Source organism: Micromys minutus, assembly GCF_963924665.1.
Source record: "Micromys minutus genome assembly, chromosome: 1".
NCBI lineage: Eukaryota > Metazoa > Chordata > Mammalia > Rodentia > Muridae > Micromys > Micromys minutus.
The window spans coordinates 161706186-161732211 of record NC_137969.1 but is presented as its reverse complement, the minus strand read 5'-3'; positions in this window follow the sequence as shown (position 1 = coordinate 161732211).

Sequence of the window (26026 nt, the reverse complement as noted above, 5' to 3'; positions counted from 1 at the left end):
AATATCACCCACATGATTCTTACAGATCACCAGCAAGAGGTACCACTTTGGCTATTTCTGAAACACAGCTTCTTTGTGCTCTCAGTAAACACTTTCCAGAGGCTTTACCTCAGTGATGCTGGTCTCTTCGTAATGACAGATAATCTTTTTAGCTCCAGCTAACCAATATCAGTTGTCCCAGTTACCCCTTCTATTCTTGACTCTAAAGCTAAGGTCATGTGGCTGAAACTGCTTGCTGGGACTGGAACATGGCCCCCTTGTTCTATTACTTCATCACCAACTTTCTGTTTTCTGCCTCCTTCATTGTCTAAGTTTAGAAGTCCTGGAACTTGCTCTGTAGACTGTTTTTGAACTTTTGAACTGTAGACAGAGATCTACATGACTCTGTCTCCCGAATGCTGGGATTAAAGGCATATACCACCACACAGGGAGTCAAGTTTTCATGGCCACTGTGCTTCAAGAATCCTGTTTCTGGGCTGAAGAGATGGCCCAGGTTAAGAACACTGACTTCTCTTTCAGAGGTTCAGTGTTCAATTCCCAGAAACCACATGGTGGCTCACAACCATCTGTAAGGGGATCTGAGGCCTTTCTTCAGGGGTGTCTGTAGACAGCAACAGTGTACTCACATATATAAAAATAAATAAATCTTTAAAAAAAAAGAAGCCTGTTTCTTCCAGCTTCAAAATCTGTATCACGTGTGTGCCCTTCGTTTCTGGATTGTAGTTCATTCTAGATACAGTTAGGTTGACAACCAAGAGTGGCCATTACAATCCATTCCTGTCAATTTGATACACAATCATATCTTCTTACGTCAAAATGAAAACAATAACCAGGTCAAAATAATGCTTAGATAAAACTAACTCTTGTTCAACTGCAAACACATAAACAATAAGCGTAGTTAGGTAGAATCTTGCCCTGAGGTCACCACTCCCATAATCTGTTTATCTCCTTGAAAATAGATTCAGTTGCATTCCACTTCCTGGTGAGCCTTTAATACTTGAACAGTATGTTTTGTACTTTTCCTTCCCCAGCTTGCTCCTTCTTATCAAAAGGCTCTTCCTAAGAACTGTAGTAATCACACAACAAAATTTATACCAGGCTGATTTTCTTTGCTCATGTAATTAATCTAAATCTCTCCACTTTAGTCTCAGGCAGACTCTTCAGACAAGGGCAAAAACAACCAAATTTGTCACTAAAATATCACTAGAATTGTCATTAGGCCACAGGCTAAAATTCTTCTCTGAAACCTCTTGAGCCAGGACCCCACAGCTCAAACCACCCTCAGCTCCACTGTTTCCATGCTTCTACTAGAATGGCTCATGAAGCCACATGTAAAGCATTCCACTGCTTTCCAAAGTCCACACTCCTCCAAACGAAAGTGTGGTCAAGCCCATCAGAACAATACTCAAGTCTCCGGTACCACCTTTTACCTTATTTTGGGTTTCTGTTGCTGTGAAGAGATACTTTGATCAAGGTAACTCTTATAAAGGAAAACATTTAGGTGGGGCTAGCTTACAGTTTTAGAAGTTTAGTTCGTTATAATCATGAAAGCATGGCAGTGTGTAGGCAGACATGTCACTGGAGGAGCCCAGAGTTCTACATCTTGATCTGAAGGCAGCAAGGAGGAGACTGTCTTCCTCAAATAGCCTGGAGGAGAGTAGAGTCCACACTGGGTGGAGCTTAAGCATAGGAGTCCTCAAAGCTCACTCCCTACAGTGACACACTTCCTTGAACAAGATCACACTTCCTAATAATGCTAGTCCCTGTGAGCCAGGCATCCAAACAGGTGAGTCTATGGGGGACAAACCTATTCAAGCCATCACACAGCCCCAATTAAATGTTTTCCTTTATAATAGTTCATATAGTCATGGTGTCTCTTTACAGCAATAAAATTCTAGCCAAGACAGGGATATATTGCTGGGCCAGCCATTGTTATGAAAGGAGAAACCAAGGGAATAGGTAGCAACTGGGTAGAGAGGAAAAAAAGAGTAATTCACAAAGAGAAGGAAATAACATACTAAGGAAAATTTAAAAAGCCACAGAGAAACATAAACTTACTTAAAATACATGTATATTATATATGTGTATGCACATACACACAGATAGATAGATAGATATTAAATGAGTTATATTACATAGGGTAACTCCAGAAGCAATAGACCATCTTACAAAAAAAATATAAGTACTGTATAAAAGAAACCTCCTTCGATGTTGGCTAAGGAAGTTGGTGTCTAAAAGACTCTCCAAGCAATATAGGTTATTACCAGTTTCCTTGACTGCCCTCTTGAGCTTGAAGGTAGATCCTATTGTTGAAGACAACTCATACTTTGTGCACAGGAATGGAAGGAATCAAGTTGGAGCTGACCTGAAAGTATCTGTTCTTGATGGCTAGCTCTCAGTACTAGAAGGTGTTATACAAGTTGACAAAAATATTACTATAACTGAACAGTTCTATGTGATAGCTAATGATATAAAAGCCATTCAGGTAGATAGTCCTAAAGGCAAAACTTGGGAATTCTCACTAAAAATTGTTCTTATTGTATTGTCTTTACAGAGGCATTAAAAAGAATTGAACAAAAGTCTGGCACAATATTTAGATGCCTCTGCCATAAAAAATTCACAGTATATACACATATATTAACATGTGTATACATGTGTAAGACTATTTTAGGGAGACAGTAAAATAGTATTTTTAAGACATTCAACCTAATTAACCATGTATAATCTCACTGTGACTCCCAATGTTTTGTCTTTCTCCATGCTGGGTCCATTAGTCCTTTCCAACGAGTTCACACCATGCAGAAGCTTTTAGTGGCATCACAGGCTAGAGTGAGCATAAGAAAAATATGGACATTGTAGATCAACAAACAGGCCAGAATTAGTTACAGATGGACATCACTTTACAGTAGAGTATGTTCCCATTTTATTGAGGTCTTCAGAAGCTTATTGCACCATTCAGTGATTTTTTTTTTTCTTTTTGTGGGCTACTAACAGTACTTCAGGACTTTTACAAATCATTTAATTTTTTAATAGAGAATTCGTATTCTTCATTAAAATAAAGATCAGGTTTTTCATAGATCCAGATAGCCTTCCATGCAGCTCATCTATTCAAATATGGGAAACACATGGTGGCTCTTGGGAGCTGCTAACGTCCTAACCTTGGGAACTGCTTCATGCTACATTTCATGGTTAAAGGGGCATCACCGATGTGCTGGAGACTGTGATATGGAGAAAATTATCCTGGGTTGTTTAGATAGGATTGAAGAAATGACGAGGACCAGAGAGGGAGGAGGAGGGCCAGAGTCTCAGAAGCAGTGAAGGGGAGATGCGATGTGATGGTGAAGGCAATGACTTGCTGCCATGATGACGGAAGATGGAAGCCACAGAGTGAGGAATGCAGGAGTTTCTGGGGAAAAGCAAGGAAAAAAAAAAAAGAATCTTCAGAGGGAGTCTAGGCCAGCTAGCATCTTAATTTCAGCTCATCGAATTAAACTTTGAAGTTCTTAATTTTTGAGCAGATGTTGTTTTAAAAGACTGCATGTGTTTCAGCGGCCACAACAGACTAATAGATCAACCAGACAGCTGGCCAGACCACTTCTGCTTTAAAAATAAGTGGATGATATTAGCTGGATCGATGTCACGCTCTTGAGTCCTCATTACTGTCTGCACACTCCTGTGGTTTTCCTGCTGTGGCACCTTTGCCTTCTTAGATTTGGAAACCTTTAAAGGTCTCATGCTTGCCTATCTCTTCTCAGACTGGCTCCCAGTCAGAGAACTGTAGTCATGCTCTGAGTACAAAGTTCAAGTCCACTCAATGATCCATTTTATTTATGATTGTCTGTGGAATCCTCAACTAAAACTGACAAAATGAAATTGAGCTTGAAAAGAAATGGTGAATTCTGATATCTTTAAGCCTCCCAACTTTCGGTTCTGGAGCCATTTATTTTTAGGAATGTTTCAGGAAGACCAGGAACACATGCTGTGTCCTCCCCTTCCCCACCCCTCTCCTCTCATCCCCTCCCCTCCCTTTCTTTTCTTTCTTCCTTTACTTCCTTTTTCATTTTCCCCTTTAAATGTTGAAACTGAAATATCAATCGCAAAGTATGTTGATATAAGGAGGATGCATTAACTTTTTGGGCAGTCCACACCTGATATTCTATGTTTGGAGAATGTCTTATGTGGTGAGTCCTATTACATTCTAAGCCCTGTGCTAGGCCTACTACGGACTACCTCCTTCTAGTCAAAGAAACGAAAATAATTCTGTGAAACTATGCTGATTGTTGCCAGTGACCCATGGACAGGATGAACTCTTAAGAAAACTCTGGGCTTGATAAGGAGGTTTCTGACTGAAGGCAGTTCTGGATTCTTGCCTTGAAGATAATGTTTGGGAAGTTGCCTGAAAGTTGCTTTATGGTCAAGGTGGTTAATTTAAAAAAGAAAAAGGAAAAAAAAAAAAAAAGCTTGAAATGGCATGCTCCAGCAACTCCATGTTGTCAACTCTACTATAACAACTAATGTCCCTTTTGCTGGAAATGGTGGCAAATTCTAAGGAGACTGAAGCAGGGCACTGATGAGCTCAAGATTAGCTTTGCAGAATTCTTGCTACAAACAAACAACAACAGACACCGAATGTGATGGTGGTGATGGTGGTGGTGAAAAAGCTGAATGTACTATTTTAACCTTAAACATTTCAAGGTTTATGCAGCTTCTTCTGCAGAATTGTCTCAAGCTGTTTCCTAACTATTTTAGGGTACCTTTCTGGACATCTTGCACCCGGAGCCCTAAGATCTCTTCAAAATCTAAAATAGTATTTTCTAGCTGACTCTGGTGGCAAAGGCACAAGTGAGCCAGCCCCTCTCTGTGTTGGCTGTAGCACTTGGGAGACTGGGCCAGGCAGTGCCGAAGAGCTGGCCTTGTTGGTATGGGTGCGGGAGAGTTGGCAGGTTGACCAACTCAGCTACTACCCAGGCCCAGCTCCAGAGCTGGAGTTGGCCCACCCCATCATCTACCCTATCTGTGAACTGCTGGAGCTTATAAACTGGCCAGTCCTGTAGACCCAAAGCTGCAGTATCTCCATGACACAGGGCAGCAACAGGATATCTGAGAAGATCCCCAGTGAGGAGTCAGTATTGGTAGTGTAGCAGAAGCTAGAGGTCTTGAGCCACACCAATGACTCACTGCATTGAACGTTTGCAAGTAAAGATGTTTGGACAAAAGGGCATGCTGTGGGACACACAATGACACACTGCAGTTTCCGCAGCAAGATTTTATTTTATTATGATTTTTTAATTGTTTTATTTTCTAGGAGGGGGAGGTTGGAAGGGCAGAGGTGGATATGAAGGGATCGAAAGATGAGTGAAATTGGGGTGTGTGATATGAATTTCACAAAGAATCAATACAACATTTAAAACTAGTATTTTCTTCCTTAATAACCCAGAAAATCCCTGCACATTATTTATTTACATTTTAAATGTTGTCCCCCTTCCCAGTCTCCTATCCACAAACCTCCTATCCCATTCCCCTTCCCCTTTGCCTGTAAGAGGATGCTCCTTCACCCACCCACAGACTCCCACCTCACTGCTCTAGCATCCCCCTATGCTAGGGCATCAAGCCTCCACAGGACCAAAGGCCTCCCCTCCCATTGATGCCAGATAAGTCCATCCTCTGCTACATATATAGCTGGAGCCATAGACCCATCCACGTATACTTTTTGGTTGATGATTTAGTCCCTGGGAGCTTTGGGGAGTCTCTGGTTGGTTGATACCATTGTTCTTCCTATAGGGTTTCAATCCCCTTCAGCTCCTTCTGTCCTTCCCCTAGCCCTTCCATTTGGGGTCCCTGGGCTCAGTCCAATGGCTCGTTGTGAACATCTGCATCTGTATTGGTCAGGTGCTTGCAGAGCTTCTTTAGGGGACATCTATACCAGGCTCCTGTCAGAAAGCATTTGTTGGCATCAGCAATAGTATCAGGGCTTGGTGTTTGCAAATGGGATGGATTCCTAAGTGGGGTGGTCTCTGAATGGCCTTTCCTTCAGTCTATTACCCATTTTTTTGGTCCCTAAATTTCCTTTAGACAGGAAAAATCCTGGGTTAAAGATTTTGAGATGGGTGACCATGCCTATCTACTGGAGGTAGTCTCTACAGGTTCTATCTCTCCTTTGTTGGGTATTTCAGCTAATGTCATCCCTGTTGGATCCTGGGAAACTCTTGCTTCCCTGGTGTCTGGGACTTCTAGTGGCTCCCCATTTCCACACTCTCACTGTTACCTATTTCTACTCATTTTCCTGACCCTCTGGACTTCCCTCCTCTCTCTTTCCATACTTGATCCTGCCTCCCTTTTCCCTCCCTCTTCTCTCTTCCTCCCAGACTCCTCCCTCTCTCTCCCTCTCATGATTATTTTGTTCCCCCTTCTAAGTAGGATTGAAACATCCCACACTATGGTCTTGTTAAGCTTCATGGTCTGTGAGTTGTATTGTGTGTTTAGTGCTCCAGTATCACCGTCCTTGTTTCCTAGGTCATTGGAGGCTTCTGGCCCTTTGAATCATTAGAACTGACCTATAGTGTAGCTCCCATGTACTCTATTCATACAACAGGTTTTTGTTTGCTGTAACATTTCCAAACAGTTTCCTAATTACAATATTTTAGCCTTAGGATGAGCCTCTAACAGATAAAGGTTTTAAACTGATGCCATTATTACATACCATAAATTAATAAACACCATTTAATATCTTGTGTTATCCATAGCTTATTCGATTTCTTAGACATGGACTTGACTTCCTGTATTATTCTATCTCCAACCTGGAGCATTTAGGGGAACACTGTACTTTATTATTGGTGTACTATAGTCTTATGGTTACTATAGTTACAGGAATGGCAGACTTCCTGGTGAGCTGTTTTACACTGTACAACAAAGATACATTTTAAAATTGAAAACTAGAATGCACAAGTCTACTTCTCTCTTCCTGTTATACATACTAGAGCCTAAGGACCTTCTTCAGGTTTTGGATCTGGAAGTCCTATCTATTTGGTCTCTGGCAGCCCCACCCCTTCCATTACAACATGGCTACGAAGCCACACACTGTATAAGGTCATGATCTGCTGAGAACTAATCAAGGTCCTGTAAGAATTACTTTAATCCCTCCTAAGGTCATGCTTCTGTTACCTAATTACCCTGAACTAGGTCCCACCTTTTAAAGGCTCTGTCATACCCTCCCCAAACTGAAGACCAAACTTTGGGGGTATAAACGATTTAAGATTTCAGCCTTTGAGTATGGTATAGCCCCAGACTTATTAACTGTTTTTTCTGCATTCCAGCCTTCTGGAGAAAATATCCATCTTTCACATCAATGGTTCCTGAAAGATAACCAAACATCACTTGCTGATATTATATCCTCTTGTGAGGTAGAAGCAAGATTTTTCTGATGGTTCTATGTTTTAATGGACACACACCACAGGCTAATGATTAAACCTAGTGGATTTGAAGTGAAAGACTCTAACAAGGCTTGAATACATTTTCTACTTTCAGTCTTTCTGTGAGGAATGACCTTAATTAGTATAACATTCTCGATGTCTCTTAATCCTCTGCTTACTCTGCCCCAAGGAAAGCACAGCAACCTGGCTGGCAGATGAAGTTTAGAAGACTTAACTATAACAGATAATTTAATTGCTTTCTTCTCTTTGAAGTTGGCTTCCCAAAGGGAGGGGGAAGATCTTGTCTTTTCTATAATACAAAAATAGTCGGTCAGCTGCCCACTGCAGCCAAACACTTCCTTTGACAGCATGGTTAAGTCCTTCTAACTCTGAAGGCCACCTGACTGTTCCTTTTGACTTCCATTGTAACTATGGATCCTAATATGGCCTTTCTCGGGAAAGGTTTAACACTTTGGTGTGTGCAGGCTTCATTCCTATTTATGCTTCTCATATGCATAGAAATAAAGGGTACTGCCCTGCGGTGGGTGTGGTCCTGTCAAAGACAGAACTGTAGTGCTATTTCAATATGTCATTATATGTGCTAATATTTTACCTAGAATTTTTGAGCTCATTTTCTGAAGAAGGACTAATTTGTATCTTTTAGGGCTCTAGAGTTCATTCAAATTTTCACCAAGATGATACTACGCTCATAAAAAGAATTCAAATGTTTTTCTTTTATTCTATGTTCTGGAGAAATTTAAATAACATTAGAACTATCAATAGTTTCTGCTTTGCTTCAAGATTGCCCCTTTACTTCAGGGTTCTTTGATTTGTTCACTTAGGGCTGAGGAAAACAGACACACAGGAATCCTTTTTTTAAAATTGAACAACTTTATTTAAAAAAACAAAGATAAAAATACAGATTTTAAGCATTTTTGCATAAAAGTATATGAATACATTTTTGCTAGTACTTGATTTTTTTTTAAAGATTTGATAGTGTACACTAAGATCTTACTAGTTACAATGAGCATAAAGTACATGTAAAACAAGATGTAACCTGGAATTAATCAAAGTTTTTTTTGGTGTGTAAAGATTAAGCATAATGGTTTTTCATTTTCATTTTCATTTTTTTTGGCCTTTGTTTTTTCTTGAACTTCATATGATCTGTGAGTTGTTTCTGGGGTGTTCAGAGCTTTCTGGGGTTAGTATCCAATTATCAGTGACTGCATATTATGTCTGTTCTTTTGTGACTGGGTTATCTGACTCAGGATGATAATCTCTAGATGCATCCATTTTCTTAAGAATTTCATAAAGTCATTGTTTCTGATAGCTGAGTAGTACTCCATTGTGTAAATGTACCACAATTTTTATATCCATTCATTTACTGAAGGACATCTGGGTTCTTTCCAGCTTCTGGCCACTATAAATAGGGCTGCTATGAACATTGTGGTGCATGACACACAGGAATCCTTAAATCTCTTTGCTAACTTGTGGTTATTTCTCAGTGGCTCTCAGCCTTCCTAATGGTGCCACCCTGTACGACTTTATTAATACTTTGTGCTGTGGTGACCCTCAACCATAACCACTGAGCAATCCCTCCAGCCATGAGTCTTTGATTTTATGGTACACTGTAGCTGTAGTTATGATTTCCTTGATACTGAGTATCTGATGAGAAAAGTTTTCTTATTTCAACCCTGTTATATTAACCCAGGGACAAAAAGATCACTGTCTCCTTTTTACAGTTTTAATTATATCTCAAGTACAATTAAAAATAACTTATAATTAAAATTATATGTACCTTTACAAATGGAGTTTCCTATGACTATCAGAAATGCAAACAGGTTGAAATCTGAATATAATTAAATTTTTTCTAAATTTGGAAGAAAAGTATTCTAGCATTTTATTGAGGATATAATGTAGGCTATAAAGTGGTTCCCAACTTTCCTAATGCTGCAGCTCTTTAATGTGGCTCCTCATGCTGTAGTGACTCCCAACCATAAAATTATCTTTGTTGCTACAGCTATAAATCATAATGTAAATATCTGTGTTTCCCAATGGTCTTAGGCAACCCCTATGGAAGGAACATTCGAATTCCCCAAAAGGTTGTGACCCACAAGTTGAGAACCACTGATCTACAAGTTAGGCACTATTTAAAAACTTCAATGTGAATCTTATACTTTCATACCACATACATTTAAAATTTTTATTTATTTATTATTATTTTATGTGTACATAAGGGAGTGTGTGTGCCATGATGTGTGTGTGTGTGTGTGTGTGTGTGTGTGTGTGTGTGTGTGTAGGTCAAAGAACAACTTTATCAATTTGATTTTTCCCCTTCCACCTTTATGTAAGTTCCAGGGATTGATCCCAGATCCCAGGTTTTTAGGAGAAACACTTTTATCCACAAAGCCATCTCTGTGGCCCCCACATCACATGAGTGTTTTAACATTATGTCTCCTAGACAAACCTATGACAATACAACAGGTGTTAAAAATACTTGGAGATAGTGTGTTGATTCTTTTTCTTTACTACCTTCTGTACCAAGGTTGTTTTCTGTGGAAAATCTGGGACAGTGAAAACTTGGTTAATTTTTTGATTTTGTTCTTAGAAATCCCAATTTTTCTCTGTGGTAGTACAAATATGAGTTTTAGTAGGCTAATCTCTGAGGAATCAGATATGCCTAGGGAAACTAATCTAGAGAGGAACTGAAGCTGAGGACCATATGATTCGCATTATTAGTACTTTCTGTGTAATAACTGTACACATTGTTATCATTAGCAACACCATTCCAATCAGGAATATCAGCAAGTTCAGAAGAGATCATTTCTGAATTGTCTCTATTACACTGTGATCAAGAGGAAAAAGTCCAAGTCCGGGTTTTCCTTTAGTGTTGTTTCTGACGTTTTAAAATAGACTCATTTTCTGTGGTTTCTGTGACCTGTTACATGTGTCACTGGATGGCAAGGAGGCCTGTCTCTCATTAGCACTTCCGCTAGTACTTGAGAAAAATATCCTGTGAGGAAAAAAGAAAGAGAGAGAGAGAGAGAGAGAGAGAGAGAGAGAGAGAGAGAGAGAGAGAGAGAAGGAAAGAAAAAGACTCCAATAGTTTCTCCCTGAATTTAAAAGCATTTGATTTTTTTTTTTTTTTGATTTTTTGAGAATTTCGGGGAACACCATCTCTAATTTTAGCTCCATACTCCCCACAGATGATAAAGTGAACACTCTATCTGACTCGAAACATGTTTCTCTTTGATCCTAAAAATGGTTTTTGATTAAAAAATTGGCTCTCTATTATGTTAAGGGTGAGATAGGATTTAACTGCCTGTGGGGGAAGGAGACACAGCTATAAAAGACAGAACAAAAGAATAGGTTTGAGATAAATCTGTTACTCAACAGAATTGTATTTTACTTTTGGCAAACATTTATTAATTGTACATAGTACTATAGTTGATCAGCTCATGCTGATGAATGTTTTGGAAATAGGATGCTGAAATCCATTATTCACGTTTTCATTTTACACCCTCACCTTTTCTGTTTACCGACATCCCTATAATCTCTATGAAACTTTCTCTCTATCTCTCTGTCTGTCTCTGTCTCTCTGTCTCTCTGTCTCTCTCTCCTGTGTGTGTGTGTGTGTCTAACTTTGCAAGACAGTGCCAGTTATTCATTTTTTCCTCTTTTTATTTTCTCCCAGCACCAAAGATGTTTCTTAACTTCTCTTAGTGTTTCTATCGCTGCAGCCAAACACCATGATCATAAAGCAATTTGGGGAGAAAAGGGTTTATTTGGCTTACATTCCCATATTACTGTTTGTCAGTGAAAGAAGTCAGGACAGGAACTCAAACCAGGCAGGAACCTGGAGGCAGGAGCTGATGCAGAGGCCATGGAGAAGTGTTGTTTACCTGTTTGTTCCTCATGGCTTGCTCAGCCTGCTTTCTTATAGAGCCCAGTACTACCAGTCCAGGAATGGCGCCTCCACAATGGCCTGGACCATTGTCTACCAATCACTAATTAAGAAAAAGCATAATAAGTTGGATCTCACAGGAAGCATTCTCAACTTCATATGGAATAGCAAAAAAAAAAAAAAAAAACCGGGATAGTGAAAACACTTATTAACAACAAAATAGAAGCATTTTCTCAATTGAGCTTCCCTCCTTTAGATAATTGTAGCTTAACATAAAAAGTGACCAGCACAGATTCTGTTGGTGGCTCTCTACTGGGGTGAACCATTTGGGGGTAAGATACAGTTATCCTTATACCTCTCCCTGAGCGATAGCCATTCTAAAGCATGGGTTAAAAGATATTTTAGCTAAGAATTATCAGCATTGGTCTCATGCTTAAAATCACCCATCAAGCCAGGCATACTATATAAACCCACAGTCTCACCAAACGAGAGGCTGATTCAGGAGGATACAGGATGAAGGGATCCTGGGCTGCATAGTGAGTTTGTTGAGATTGTCTAAACAAACAAAAGAAAATAACAAGTCAGCCTGGTCTATTATCCTGGCCAGTCTCTGCCTAGTGAAGTGAACACACATTTCCTGCTGCAGGATATGAAAGACATAGCAGAGATGGAGGATGAGGAATCCTTGTTTTTGTCTTTGAAAATGAAGCCAGTGAAAGTAGTGGAAATTGACTAGTCTACAAGCTGGGAGGGCTGTAAAGGTAAGAGAAACTTCTGTGTCTTCCGTAGACTGGCAGTACCGGCAGACAACAGAAGATACTATTTGCTGAGAGCCAAGGAGGGAGACTTGGTGGGATTAGAATAGACGGTGGAAAAAGCAGGGAGCATGGTGGTAATTAAGTGTCTTTCTTGAGTGAGCAGCTGAGGTATATTCTAGTAGGCTATGGAACCAGCCTAGGAGTTCATGAACACACGAATGAAACCAGAAAATGTGGAATACTGCTCAGGAACAGGAAGAACAAAACTATGTGAGTTTTCAGGAAGGTGATGGAACTTCATGTTAGCTGAAATAATCTTGGAAAGGTAAATATTGCTTCCTTCATATATAGAATCAGAAATGAAAAGTAGAGGGGAGTGGGGATGAGCAACTGAAGGAGGGAAGCAAAAGAGGGTAATAGGGGCATGATAAAAATACATAGTATATGTGTATGAAAGTAACAGTAGCAAATCTCATTATTGTATGCTCAATAAAAATAGATTCCAAGAAATAAATTTATAAAGAGTTTTTCCATTTCTAAGTTGTCATAAGGTTAAATGTGAATGGAGAGGGGCTCAGGTGACTGACTGCTGCAAGTCCCAGCTATAGACACATTTATATTCAATAAAAGCTTCTGTCCTCTTTGGCTTAGCATTTGGGATAAGGTGTACTTATAAATCTGGCATTTCCTCACGTCCCTGTGATGGACCTAAACATGGTGATGGAAATAGTCTTATTATGGAAACAGAAAACCAAATCAAACCAAACCAAACCAAACAAACTCTTCACTTTCTCTTAGTGATTATACCCACACTGAGAACCATAAACCACATTAGAGGTTTTTATAAGGAAGGGCTAAACCCAGAAATGACCCTGGGCAGAAAAGCCGTGTAAGGAAAGAAGTGGAGGCTTTGAGCCATTGGAAGGATCAAAAGAGGGCATGCTTTTACTGCTTGGGCAGAAATCCTAAGGACGAGCTGTGGGAGTCAGGGCTGGATAGATTTGGAATTCACCTGACAAGAAAGTGAGACAATATTGGTCATTATGGAGTCAAAGAATGGCTTACGAGAGCCAAGAGGACAGCAGCAATGGCTGGCTGTGGGAAGGGGACCCAGAAGGCTGATTTGAGAATTTCTTTATAGAGAAGAGAAAGAAGGCTTAGAGAGATTTTCTGAAGGTCTGGTGACCTTTGTGAGATGTGAAGGATAGCTCAGGAAAGTGGATAGGTGATACCTTTTAAAAGTGAGGGTAGACAGAATTTCTGCTTTGAGAACTCTCTTTTACTTTAGGATATTGGTAGGTATAGGGTTTGGTATCAGATCGATTTCATTTTCAATGTTGCCCCGATTTGTCTTACTTGGTACTCAAAGCAATCATGAGCTAGGCATGGAAAAATTATTTTTTAAAATTGAACAATTTTATTTTAAAAAAACAGATATAAATATACAGATTTTAAACATTTTTGCATAGAAGTATATGAATACATTTTTGTCAGTACTTGATTTTTTTAAAGGTTTGATAGTATACATTAAAATCTTACTAGTTACAATGAGCATAAAGTACATGTAAAACAAGATGTAACCTGGAATTTGTCAAAGTTTTCTTGGTGTGTAAAGATTAAGCATAATGATTTTTCATTTTTTCTCTTTTTTTTGACCTTTGTTTTTTCTTGACCTTTATATAGTCTGTGAGTATTTTTTGGGGTGTTCAGAGCCTTCTAGGGTTAGTATCCAATTATCAGTGACTGCTTATTATGTCTGTTCTTTTGTGACTGGGTTATCTGACTCAGGATGATAATCTCTAGATGCATCCATTTTCTTAAGAATTTCAAAAAGTCATTGTTTCTGATAGCTGAGTAGTACTCCATTGTGTAAATGTACCACAATTGTTGTATCCATTCATTTACTGAAGGACATCTGGGTTCTTTCCAGCTTCTGGCTTTTATAAATAGGGCTGCTATGAACATTGTGGTGCATGTGTCTTTGTTGTATGTTGGAGCTTCTCTGGGGTATATGCCCAGAAATGGAAAAACTGGGTCTTCAGGTAGTACTATGTCCAGTTTTTTGAGGAACTGCCAGACTGATTTCCAGAGTGGTTGTACCAGTTTACAACCCCACCAACAGTGGAGAAGTGTTCCTCTTTCTCTGCATCCTCACCAGCATCTGCTGTCATCAGAATTTTTGATCTAAGCCATTCTGACTGGTGTGAGGTGGAATCTCAGGGTTGATTTGATTTGCATTTCCCTGATGGCTAAGGATGATGAGCACTTCCTTAGATGCTTCTCAGCCATTCGATATTCCTCAATTGAGAACTTTTTGTTTAGCTCTGTACCCCATTTTTTAATAGGGTTGTTTGATTCTATGGTGTCTAACTTCTTGAGTTATTTGTATACCTTGGATATTAGGTCTCTATCAGATGTGGGGTTGGTAAAGATCTTTTCTCAATCTGTTGGCTGCCGTTTTGTTTTTTTTGACAGTGTCCTTAGCCTTACAGAACCTTTGCAATCTCATTAAGTCCCATTTGTCGATATTTGACCTTAGAGCACAAGCCATTGGTTTTCTGTTAAGGAAAATTTTCCCTGTGCTCATGTGTTCTAAGGTTTTTCCTACTTTTTCTTCTAATAATTTTAGTGCACCTGGTTTAATGTGGAGACCTTTGATCCACTTGCACTTGAGCTTTGTACAAGGAGATAAGAAAGGGTCTATTTTTTTAACTTTATTTTAAAAAACAAAGATCAATGTACAGATTTTAAGCATTTTTGCATAAAAGTATACAAATACATTTTATAAGGTTGTAATTAAGTATTTGTGGGTACATATACATACACATATGTATATATGTAACAATAATATAGGAAAAGAGGTTATTAATTTGAGGAGATAGGAGAGAAACTGGGAGGGGCTGTAGGAAGGAAAGGGGGATGTGATACAGTTCTATTTTGATTAAAATATATTCTTTTTTTTCCCTTTTTTTCTTGATCTTCACACAGTCTGTGGGTTGTTTCTGGGGTGTTCAGAGCTTTCTGGGGTTAGTATACCATTATCAGTGACTGCATATTATGTCTGTTCTTTTGTGACTAGGTTATCTCACTCAGGATGATATTCTCTAGATGCATCCATTTTCTTGAGAATTTCATTAGGCCAGTGTTTCTGATAGATGAGTAGTACTCCATTGTGTAAATGTTCCACAATTTTTGTATCCATTCATCTACTGAAGAGCATCTGGGTTCTTTCCAGCTTCTGGCTATTATAAATAGAGCTGCAATGAACATTGTGGTGCATGTATCTTTGTTGTATGTTGGAGCATCTCTGGGATAAATGCCCAGAAGTGGAATAACTGGGTCTTCAGGTAGTACTATGTCCATTTTTCTGAGGAACCACCAGACTGATTTCCAGAGTGGTTGTATCAGTTTACAACCCCACCAGCAGTGGAGAAGTGTTCCTCTTTCTCCACATCCTCACCAGCATCTATTGTCATCTGAGTTTCGGATCTTGGCCAATCTGACTGGTGTGAGGTGAAATCTCAGGGTTGACTTGATTTGCATTTCCCTGATGGCTAAGGATGTTGAGCACTTCCTTAGATGCTTCTCAGCCATTCGATATTCCTCGACTGAGAAATTTTTGTTTAAGTCTGTACCTCATTTTTTAATAGGGTTGTTTGATTCTCTGGTATCTCTCTTTTTGAGTTCTTTTTATACCTTGGATATTAGGCCTCTATCTGATGTGGGGTTTGTAAAGATCTTTTCCCACTCTGTTGGCTGCTGTTTTGTTTTCATGATAGTGTCTTTAGCCTTACAGAAACTTTGCAATCTCATTAAGTCCCATTTGTCAATCATTGACCTTAGAGCTTGAGCTATTGGTGTTCTGTTTAGGAAATTTTCTCCTGTGCCTATGAGTTCTAAGGTTTTCCCTACTTTCTCATCTAATAGTTTCAGTGTACCTGGTTTAATGTGGAGATCTTTGATCCACTTGCACTTGAGCTTTGTACCAGGAGATAAGAAAGGGTCTATTTTCATTCTTTTGCATGCTGAGTGCCAGTTGTACCAACACCATTTGTTGAATAGGTTGTCCTTTTTTCATTGAATGTTTACAGCTCCTTTGTCAAAAATCAAGTGACCATATATGTGAGGTCTCATTTCTGGATCTTCTATTCTATTCCATTCCATTGATCCACATGCCTATCTCTGTACCAGTACCATGTAGTTTTTAGCTCAATTTCCTTGTAATATAGCTTGAGGTCAGGGATAGTGATTCCCGCAGATGTTTTCTTGTTGTTGAGGATGGATTTCGCTATTCTAGATTTTTTTTTCCAGATGAAATTGCACATTGTTCTTTCCAACTCTATGAAGAATTGGGTTGGAATTTTAATGGGATTGCATTGAATCTGTAGATTACTTTTGGTAAGATGGCCATTTTTACAATGTTGATCCTTCCAATCCATGAGCATGGGAGATCTTTCCATTTTCTGAGATCTTCCTAGATGGAAATTTTTTTCCTACAACTTTATTTAAAGAAAAAAAAAAAAACAAAGATACATGTGCAGATTTTATAAAGCATTTTGGAATAAAACTATATGAATATATTTTGTCAGTACTTGATTTTTTTAAAGGTTTGATAGCATGCATTGAAATCTTATTAGTCACAAGAGTATAAATTACATGTAAAACAAAATGTAACATGTAAATAGTCAACGTTTTCTTGGTGTGTAAAGATTAAACATAATGATTTTTAAATACCAAAAATTGCCACAGGCTCTCTTCTTAGCTCTTGAGTTATTAATGACTTAAGATCTAGGTGTACCCCACTCTGAGAAGGTGCTATACGCTTATTGTTTTATGTTTTGTAATAAGCCTGAGGCTTCCACTTTTGGGCCTTTCTTTTTTTGAGCTTCATATGGTCTGTGAGTTGTTTTTTTGGGTATTCAGAGCTTTCTGGGGCTTGTATCCATTTATCAGTGACTGCACATTATGTCTGTTTTTCTGTGATTGGGTTACTTCACTCAGGATGATATTCTCTAGATATATCTATTTTCCTAGGAATTTCATAAAAGTCATTGTTTCTAGTAGCTGAGTAGTACTCCATTGTGTAAATGTACCACAATTTTTGTATCCATTCGTCTAGTGAAGGACATCTGGGCTATTTCCAGCTTCTGGCTATTATAAATAAGGCTACTATGAACATGGTCGAGCATGTGTCCTTATTGCATGTTGGAGCATCTCTGGGGTATATGCCCAGAAGCAGAGTAACTGGGTCTTTAGGTAGTACTATGTCCAATTTTCTGAGGAACTTCCAGAGTGATTTTCAGAGTGGTTGTGCCAGCTTACAACCCTACCAACAGTGGAGGAGTGTTCCTCTTTCTCTGCATCCTCACCAGCATCTGCTGTCATCTGAGTTTTTGATCTTACGGGCATGAAAATTAAATTAACTATTATTCTTAATCAAGAGTATATTTAGAGACCTTAAGTCATTCAATTATTCAATGATCCCACCGAAGTTGACAATGTTTTGTTTTAATCAATGAAGGGAATGGACATTTTATGAGGGCTACAGAGATACAGGTGTGTGAGCAATTCTTTGCTAGAGAAATGAAAGGACCACAACAAGCTGTCTATAAGAAGAGGCAGGGCCTCATGGCTACCATCAATCCTCATCTACCCACAAGAGATGAGTATCATGGACATAAACAATTCAGTCCTCATCTACCCACAAGAGATGAGTATCATGGACATAAACAATTAGATACCCAAGTTCAGATATCTGGACTTGACTCAGATGCTAGTCTTCTCTAGTAAAATTGTATCATTTTTCACAGAGACCAAATGTAGAGTTCTAGCTTAGATCTTCACCTTCAACAGTCTAATGTGTGTGATGCTTCACATTATGTGGTAAAGTAGCTGCAAAGGATTTCTTCCAGAAAGTCAGGGAGAGGGAGGAGTGAAGGAATTAAAATTTGGTTAAGCTTTACTTGGCGTCTGAAAACACACACACACACACACACACACACACACACACACACACACACACACGGAGAGGGAGAGAGAAAGAAGATGTATAGATTGAAAGATAGATGATAGATGGTAGATTGATGGATATAGATGGAGAATACTGATGCTGCTATTTGTTCAGTGTCTTGGCAACCCTGAGTAATAGATACATTTTTGTTTCATTAGCTCATTGCTATATAACAAACAACTCAAAGATTTAGTGCTTCCAGCCATTTGTTTTGCTCACCAATTTACAAGCTGTTTAAAAATTCTAGATGAATGGTTTGCTTCTGCTTGATGTGGTACAACTCAAATGTCCAACTGTGTAGGTGGGGCAAAAGCCTCCATTTTAAGCTGGCTTCCTCTCACATGGCCATGGCTGTCTTTGTATGTTGAATGTCTTTGTCCTCCATGCATATCCATATGTTGAAGTCTTGGTCCCCAACTTATGACACTATTGGGAAGTTGTGTGTTCATTAGAAAGTATGGCAGAGCAGAAGAAAGTCAAGTCCTTGGGTGCTGCATGGCCTTAAAGGAATAATGGAGTCCTGTCCTCTCTTTGAGTCTCTTTGTCTGGTCAGCTTCCTCTGCCACATACTTCTACCCTGATGCACTGTCTCAGTCATCCACAAAGCAACAGGCTTCACAGATTACAGACCTTTGAAACTTTGAACCAAAGCAAGTCTACCCTCTTTTTCCGTTGTGTCTAGTATTTTGTTATAGTAGTTGAAAGCTATTTTACATAATTGGCCAGGGGGTGTAGCCAGAGCTGTTGGTAAGGAGCTGAGCCCCCATTTCTTAACATGCATTCCTTTTTGCAGGTAACTTGGGTTTGCTCACACCATGGGGACTATATTCTAAAAGCAAATGGGTCAAGAATAAGAACCAGGCAGATGTGTCATCCTGTCTGACCTGGCCTTAGAACTCATACAGCATAGTTTTCAACCCAGACACAAGCCCACCTGGATTGCAGGAAGAAGAAAATCTTTAGTTCCCAGATAAAATGCATGGTGTTCAGGTGAATATGGATTTCAAACAAGTGATAAAGTGGCTTGTAAGGATTAGGACATCACATGAGACATTCAGGTCATGTCTAATGATTAAGATATCACATGCAATATTTGGGTTATGCTTATACTAACAAGTTTGGTGGGCAGGTTTCTTGAGTTTTATTTGTTAGATCTGTACTCTAATTTCCCCCTAGCAACAGGAGAAAGGTCAGAAATCATGCTATAGTGAGAGGACTGTGATGATATTTGGAAACAACTCTCTCTCTCATTGCTTTTGATTCATCCCATGTGTAAACTATGTGGATTGTCAAGAACAACAGGTCTTATTTCTCTAGAAATCAATTTGAAGTTTATAATTTTATCTAAATTAGGTCCAAGGGTAGGTGGGGGTCATGATGTGTTGTTTCTTTAGTACAACTCCCTTTTATTTGAAGACCTATAGCAAGTACAGACATGTTTTCTGTCCCCTTTCAGTTGGCATGTGACAAGGAGGTGAGTAGAAGACAATAGCTAAAGACATTTCCAGTCCTAAGTAGAAAGAACAGCAGTGACTCATCTAGAAAAGTTCTGGAATTCTGCCATTTAAAGGCTGTAGGTTCTTGACTGATAGCTTAATCCTTTTGCCTAGGGATGGACCACTGGGGGCTCTTGGCTCTAGGCTCTTTGTACTTCCTACCAAGGTACATTTCTTCTCTAAAAATGGCCTGTATGGGATCTGATTAATATTCTACCCTTGTTTCTTGTTTTTTAGTAGTTTGACAGTTCAAAAATCTCCTTTCTGTTTGTTCCACTTCTTGTTTTCCATCTAAATTTATATCCCTCATTTTAAAATGGTGTGATATTTCTGTATCAGATTGTAATCCTCTTTGTTAATACAGAGGAGTCATCCACACATCTCAGTAAGATTGTCTCTACCTGAGTCCTATGAAACATCATCCAGACTGTGCCCTTAAAACTCTTAGGATCTCTGTTGTTCCACTACTCTTTCTTGACTTTGTCTTCAAGCTTACAAAATGTACGAAGTCACCTCTGTCACCTTTGGCCAGATTTGCCTTTTATTTGTATTTCCAGATCCACTGTTCCAAATCACTACATACAATCTGAAGGGTTAAAATAACAGGTTGTGTAACAATTCTGGAGATAAACTTTCCAAACTCAAGGCATTCACAAACTTTGCCCCATTTTGTATAATGGACTTTAATTCTTTTAACTTTGTTTGCATATAAGTGTGTGTGTGTGTGTATGTGTGTGCTTGCGTTCATGTGTTACAGTTGCACATGTGTATTTGGTCTCTCCACCTTTGTGCACATGCCTGGAGTCTGAAGGAGGACATTGGGTGTCTTCCTTTATCACTTCATAGTATTCCTTGGCGGTGCTGTCTCTCCCTGAGCCCAAAGCTTACAATGTTAGATAAACTGGCAAGTAGAAAGCCCCATGAACCTTCTGTCTCTGCTCGTTACAGCACAGGAGTTACAGGTGCTCACAAGGTCATTTCAAACTTACATAAAAAGATGCCTGATCAGATCTTCATGGTTGTGAAGCACGCCCTGCTATCCTCTGAGCCATCTCACCAGATGCATCCTCTAGAGGCTCTAGAGGAGACCCTCTAATATCTTTCTTGTTTCCCATATCACATCTTCTGTGGTTTATAGACACATCACTCCAGTCTCTTTCATCATGTGGCTGTTCTTTTATATAATAATGGGAAATTGTCAACTTCACAAGTGAACCTTCATACACTTGCTTTATTATCCTATTATCTACATTCTGGTCCTTGGCAAGAAAGCAAACAGTACCCTCTAGAACACATTTATAATTCTAGCGCAATCTAAAAGTAGCTACCACATTTTGTTTCCCAATCTCTGTGGTCTTAACACACAGCATTTCTACAACTTTTCTGAACCTTTGATTGCACAGACATCTTGGGACTTATAAATTGATTCTCTAACTTCTTAAATTAATACATTACTCACTCTAATATATGCATGTTTCTAATGAATTTGAAGTCAACAATTTTAGCTAGAAGAGCAGATACGTAATGTGTCTGTCTTTCAGTATCATTGCTAGAGATGTACAGTCTGAATCTGATTCTTACTGATGGTGTTAACTTGGATCATTTGGATAAATTGTTGGTTCACTTTACAATGATTTGATTGCTATGTGTTTTTCAACTGATAAGCATTTTATATGTAAAATAAAATGCACAAAATAACCATGAATATAAGTTTATACATATATATTTTAAATATTTTATTTATATAACATTATAGATATTTATTTTTAACTCAGAATTCTAATTATAATGTTTTATGTTTTCTTTCTTTTTATTACAACTTTATTTAAAGAAGAGAGATACATGTACAGATGTTTAAAGGCATTTTGGCATAACATTATATGAATATTTTTGTCAGCACTTAATTCTTTTAGAGGTTTGATAGCATGCATTGAAATCCCACTAGTTACCATAAGCATAAAGTACATGTAGGACAGAACATAACATGAAAACAGTCAGAGTTTTCTTGGTGTGTATAGATTAAACATAATGATCTTTGAATACCAGAAATTGCCACAAGGCTATATTCTTAGCTCTTGGATTATTAACGATTTAAGGTCTAGGTGTACCATACTCTGAGAGGGTGCTATACACTTATTCTTTTTTTCCTAAGAAGGACTGAGGTTTTCACTATTTGGCCTTTGTTTTTCTTGAGCTTCATATGGCCTGTGAGTTGTTTCTGGGGTATTCAGAGCTTTCTAGGGCTAGTACCCAATTATCAGTGACTGCATATTATGTCTGCTCTTTTGTGACCGGGTTACCTCACTCAGGATATTCTCTAGATGCATCCATTTTCCTAAGAATTTCATAAAGTCATTGTTCTAATAACTGATAGTACTCCATTGTGTAAATATACCACAATTTCTGTATCCAATGTTTTCTTATTTCATAATAAGAAGCCTGTTTTCTTTCAACAGGAACATATTAACTCATTTGCTTAACTCTATTATGTGTTTAGATAACTCCAAAGTTGTTTCATTTAAACTACTGTTCAAAGCAAGTGTGTCACAAAGAGTTAAGGATTTTGTTAGTTCTTGGGGTGAGAGAGTTATCACTTTTGTACATAGCAGCATTTCCTAATAGCTGAAAACAAAACTCAGATAAAAAATAAGCAAGCCCTTATTTTAGTGACAGCATTTATGTTCTGGCTGGACCTGTTCTAGTGATGTTTTGGAATGTGAAGATTTGAAGCTAACTCCATAGACCTCTGAGCAATCATGTTGCATGGCTCCATTTAAGGCAAACTGTGTTCTATCAGCTCATCTGCAATCTTAAATTCTCCAAACATCACTCAAAATTCTGTTATACCCTGGATTTGGTTTTTAAAAGTTTTAGATGAACTGTTGTTTAAAAGAGATCTGACTAGGGAAATGGGATAAAGGAGACTCTTAAGAGAGGGTGGGGTGGTAGATAAAGGGCAAAATTGCTGCAAGGATGGCTGCAAAAGACTCATAATGAATCATACTATCAACTATCTGAAATTCCCATAATACATATAATTATGTGTATAAATATACACATATAGTTTAAATAAATAATTTCATCTGTGCTGACAATGCTCTCTCTAAGAGACAAATTCTATCTAACAAAATGCCCAATACCAGGCATGAGAAGTCCTCTTTTGACTTTTTGGTCTGTTGGTCAGCTGGGATTATGTGATTTAATGAAGTGGTGGCTGTGGGTGACTTAGGTTGTACCTAGATAATAGGATTAGTATTGGTGAAGCAGTAGTAGCCATAAAGAGCCTGCTTATAAAATATAGGCTACTATTCTTGCCCTTGGTTGCCTTCTTTATTACTGAAGATATCATGTACATCAGACACAGGACACTGAGGCCCTTGATTTGGAACTGACATGAATGCCTCCTCTTTGAGCACTAGCTTTCATGGAACCAGAGGACAACATGCAGGCTTCCAAATAAGGGAATCAACCAATAGTTCTACCCAGCACTTACGAACCACAACAATGACCAGCATGACACAATAACCCTGGGCATGTAGTAGGGGCACATATACCTTGACAGTAATCATAAGTGTTCAAATTGGACTTACGATCTGATCAACAAGAAGGAAACAATGCTGGTACTAGAAACCTAACCAGTTACTAAGGGTTTGTGAGGTCATGGATCTTGAAGGAGGACCTACAGCAACTACTAAACCAGCATAATCCCAAACTAGACTCTAAGTATTTGTTGTACTACGTGAAGATACCTGTAGTCCTTACCCTTCATCAAGGAAACCTTTATCTTTGCAATAGATGAAGACCATTACCAAAAGCCACAACCAATCAAAATGCACAGTTGTGGAGCTTAGTCCCAATAGATATGCCTATAAAACACTCTCCTACCTAAGGCCCAGAGAACATTGTGGAATAGGGGGTGGAAAGATTGTAAGAGCCAGAGGATCAGGGAGTTTGCTGTGAGACTGTCTCCTAGTCATGTCTGAAGCTACTCCATAAAGTCTCACCAACATGACTGCCTAAACATGAGTTGAACAAGAACAATAACAACAGACATGCCAAAGTGGACATAGAAAGGCCTACAAGTCTTCACAACTACACAAAATAACTACAGGCAACTAAGAGATACTGTGAGTGGGAAAGAGATAACTTTCTCCAGGGAAAAGTACACAGATTGGTTATCAAATACCAAATGGTCACCCATGGAAACATAGCATAAGAGTAACATACAGACCGAGCAAGTTATACTTAGAAATAGGTATGCATGAATGCATTTATGTATGTGTATGTATGTAACAACAATTAATGTAAAAGAGGACTTAAATTTGAAAGAGAGCAAAAAGGTATATAGGAAGGTTTAGAGGGAGGAAATGGGAGGGAGAAATGTAATTATATAATATCTTAAAAGTAAAAGAAAAAATGTTGGCTGGGTATGGTGGCACATGCCTTTAATCTCAGCACTTGGGAGGCAGTGCCAGATGGATCTTTCTAAGTTGGGTGGTCTACACAATGAGTTCCAGGACACTGAGTGTTACATTCTGAGACCCTGTCTCAGAAACCCAACAAAACAAAGCAGGAACGTTCATGAAATTTTCCAGATTAAATCATATCTATTACTAAAAGTATATCTTATAAAGTGTCATAATTTTAAATGACTAGGTATAAAAAGTTGAAAATATCACTTTGTTTTAAAAATAGGAAAAATGGGGGCTAGGAGATTGCTGACTCCCTAAAGTGCTTACCACAGAGCACAGAGACCTGAATTTAGTCTTCCTCATTGTCATGAAAAGCTGAGCATGAATGGCATGCACTTGTAATCCCAGTCCTCAGCATGGGACTCTGACCAGCCAGAATAGTTTAATTAGTGAACCACAAGCCTTAGTGAAACACAGTGTCTCCAAAAACAGTATGGGATCTAGTGAAATGACTTGTTTGACAAAACACATGGTTCAATCATTAGGGCCAGAGTTTGAATCTATGTTGCCCATATAAGTACCAGTGGGCATGACATCACACCCATAATTCCTAGAGTTTGGAAGGCAGAAACAGGGGATCCAAAACAAGCTGTCTAGTAAGGCTAATTGAATTACCAAGTTCTGAGATCAGAGAGAGGCTCTGCCAGAATATATAAACTAGAGAGTTATTGAGGAAGATATCTGACTTCAACCTCTGGATTTTGTACACAGTCACACATGTGCACATGCATGTGTCCACAAACTTACAAAAACATGAAAATATATGCACACATATCACATTTGCATACATAATGCAAACACATGGGGAAAATAAGACACCAAATGGCCAGTTCTGAGGAACTATGCCTGAGGTTGTCCTGTGGCCTATGCACACACATGCACCTATACACATAGCCACCTTCAAACACACTTACACACACATGCACACATATAAATGCAAGCAAAAAATAAAAATAGAATCAATGTTCCTGTAAAATTACCCTAAACTTTAGTGTATAAGTATGCTCTCCAGGATTTGCTCTAATTCACTTTCTGGATCCCAGAAGCTGTGCTGGTCTTTGTAACTAGCACTCTGCAAGAGTGTTTTCTTAATACATATTTGTGGATGGAAAGAATAGTCAGACAGTACAAAACAATGCATGAGGATACGTTAGCAAATCTCTTTGATCTAAAACAGTTTAGATGTTGGTCAGTTACCACAATATTTATAATCTGAGTAGATTTCAACATGGAGCAATGGTCATTAAGACTTTGGTTGGTCCTCTGGAAAAGGGGAAAGTTGTCATCTTCATAGCTGGATAGCAATATTGTGGAAGGCATAGACAATAGTGCCAGGTTGTTTTGAAATTGCACCTAGCAATGTGAAACATCAGCCAAAATTATGAATCAAGATCAAAATAAACCAAACATATTGCAATTCCCTGCTGTCTGATGGAAGATATTGAAACTACCTTTCAAGCCTTGTAGTTGGCTTTAGACTTCATTCATTGATGTGGTTCCTGCCCCACACCGACAACTGTCATATGGGGCAGGTGTTTCAAAGAAACACTATCTTTTAAAGGCATGGTAAGGATTCTGAACTTAAAGAGGAATAAAATGACCTTCTAATGTTTTCTGGAATTATATCCAGAGTTCAGATTAAAATTTATATCTCCTGGCTCATCACCAATACTGCTTCTTATTAAAAACATCAAAATTATACAAAAATGACAAATGCTTCTAGGCTATAAGATGCAATTAAGACTATTTAAAAAAAATCTATAATAAACATTGGGATGACTTTTCTTGGGGTAAAGCAAATGGGTTAAGCTTTTAAGTTTGGATATGATGAAAATATAGCATTCTGAAATAATAGTAAACTCTTATGGAGGAAGTAGTAAATATCAATGACCCACTCAAATATGCAGCAAGTCATGGGGTCATTATAAATTCTTCTCAAAGTTTTCTCTTAGACATGTCTTCCTTTCTGATTCCACC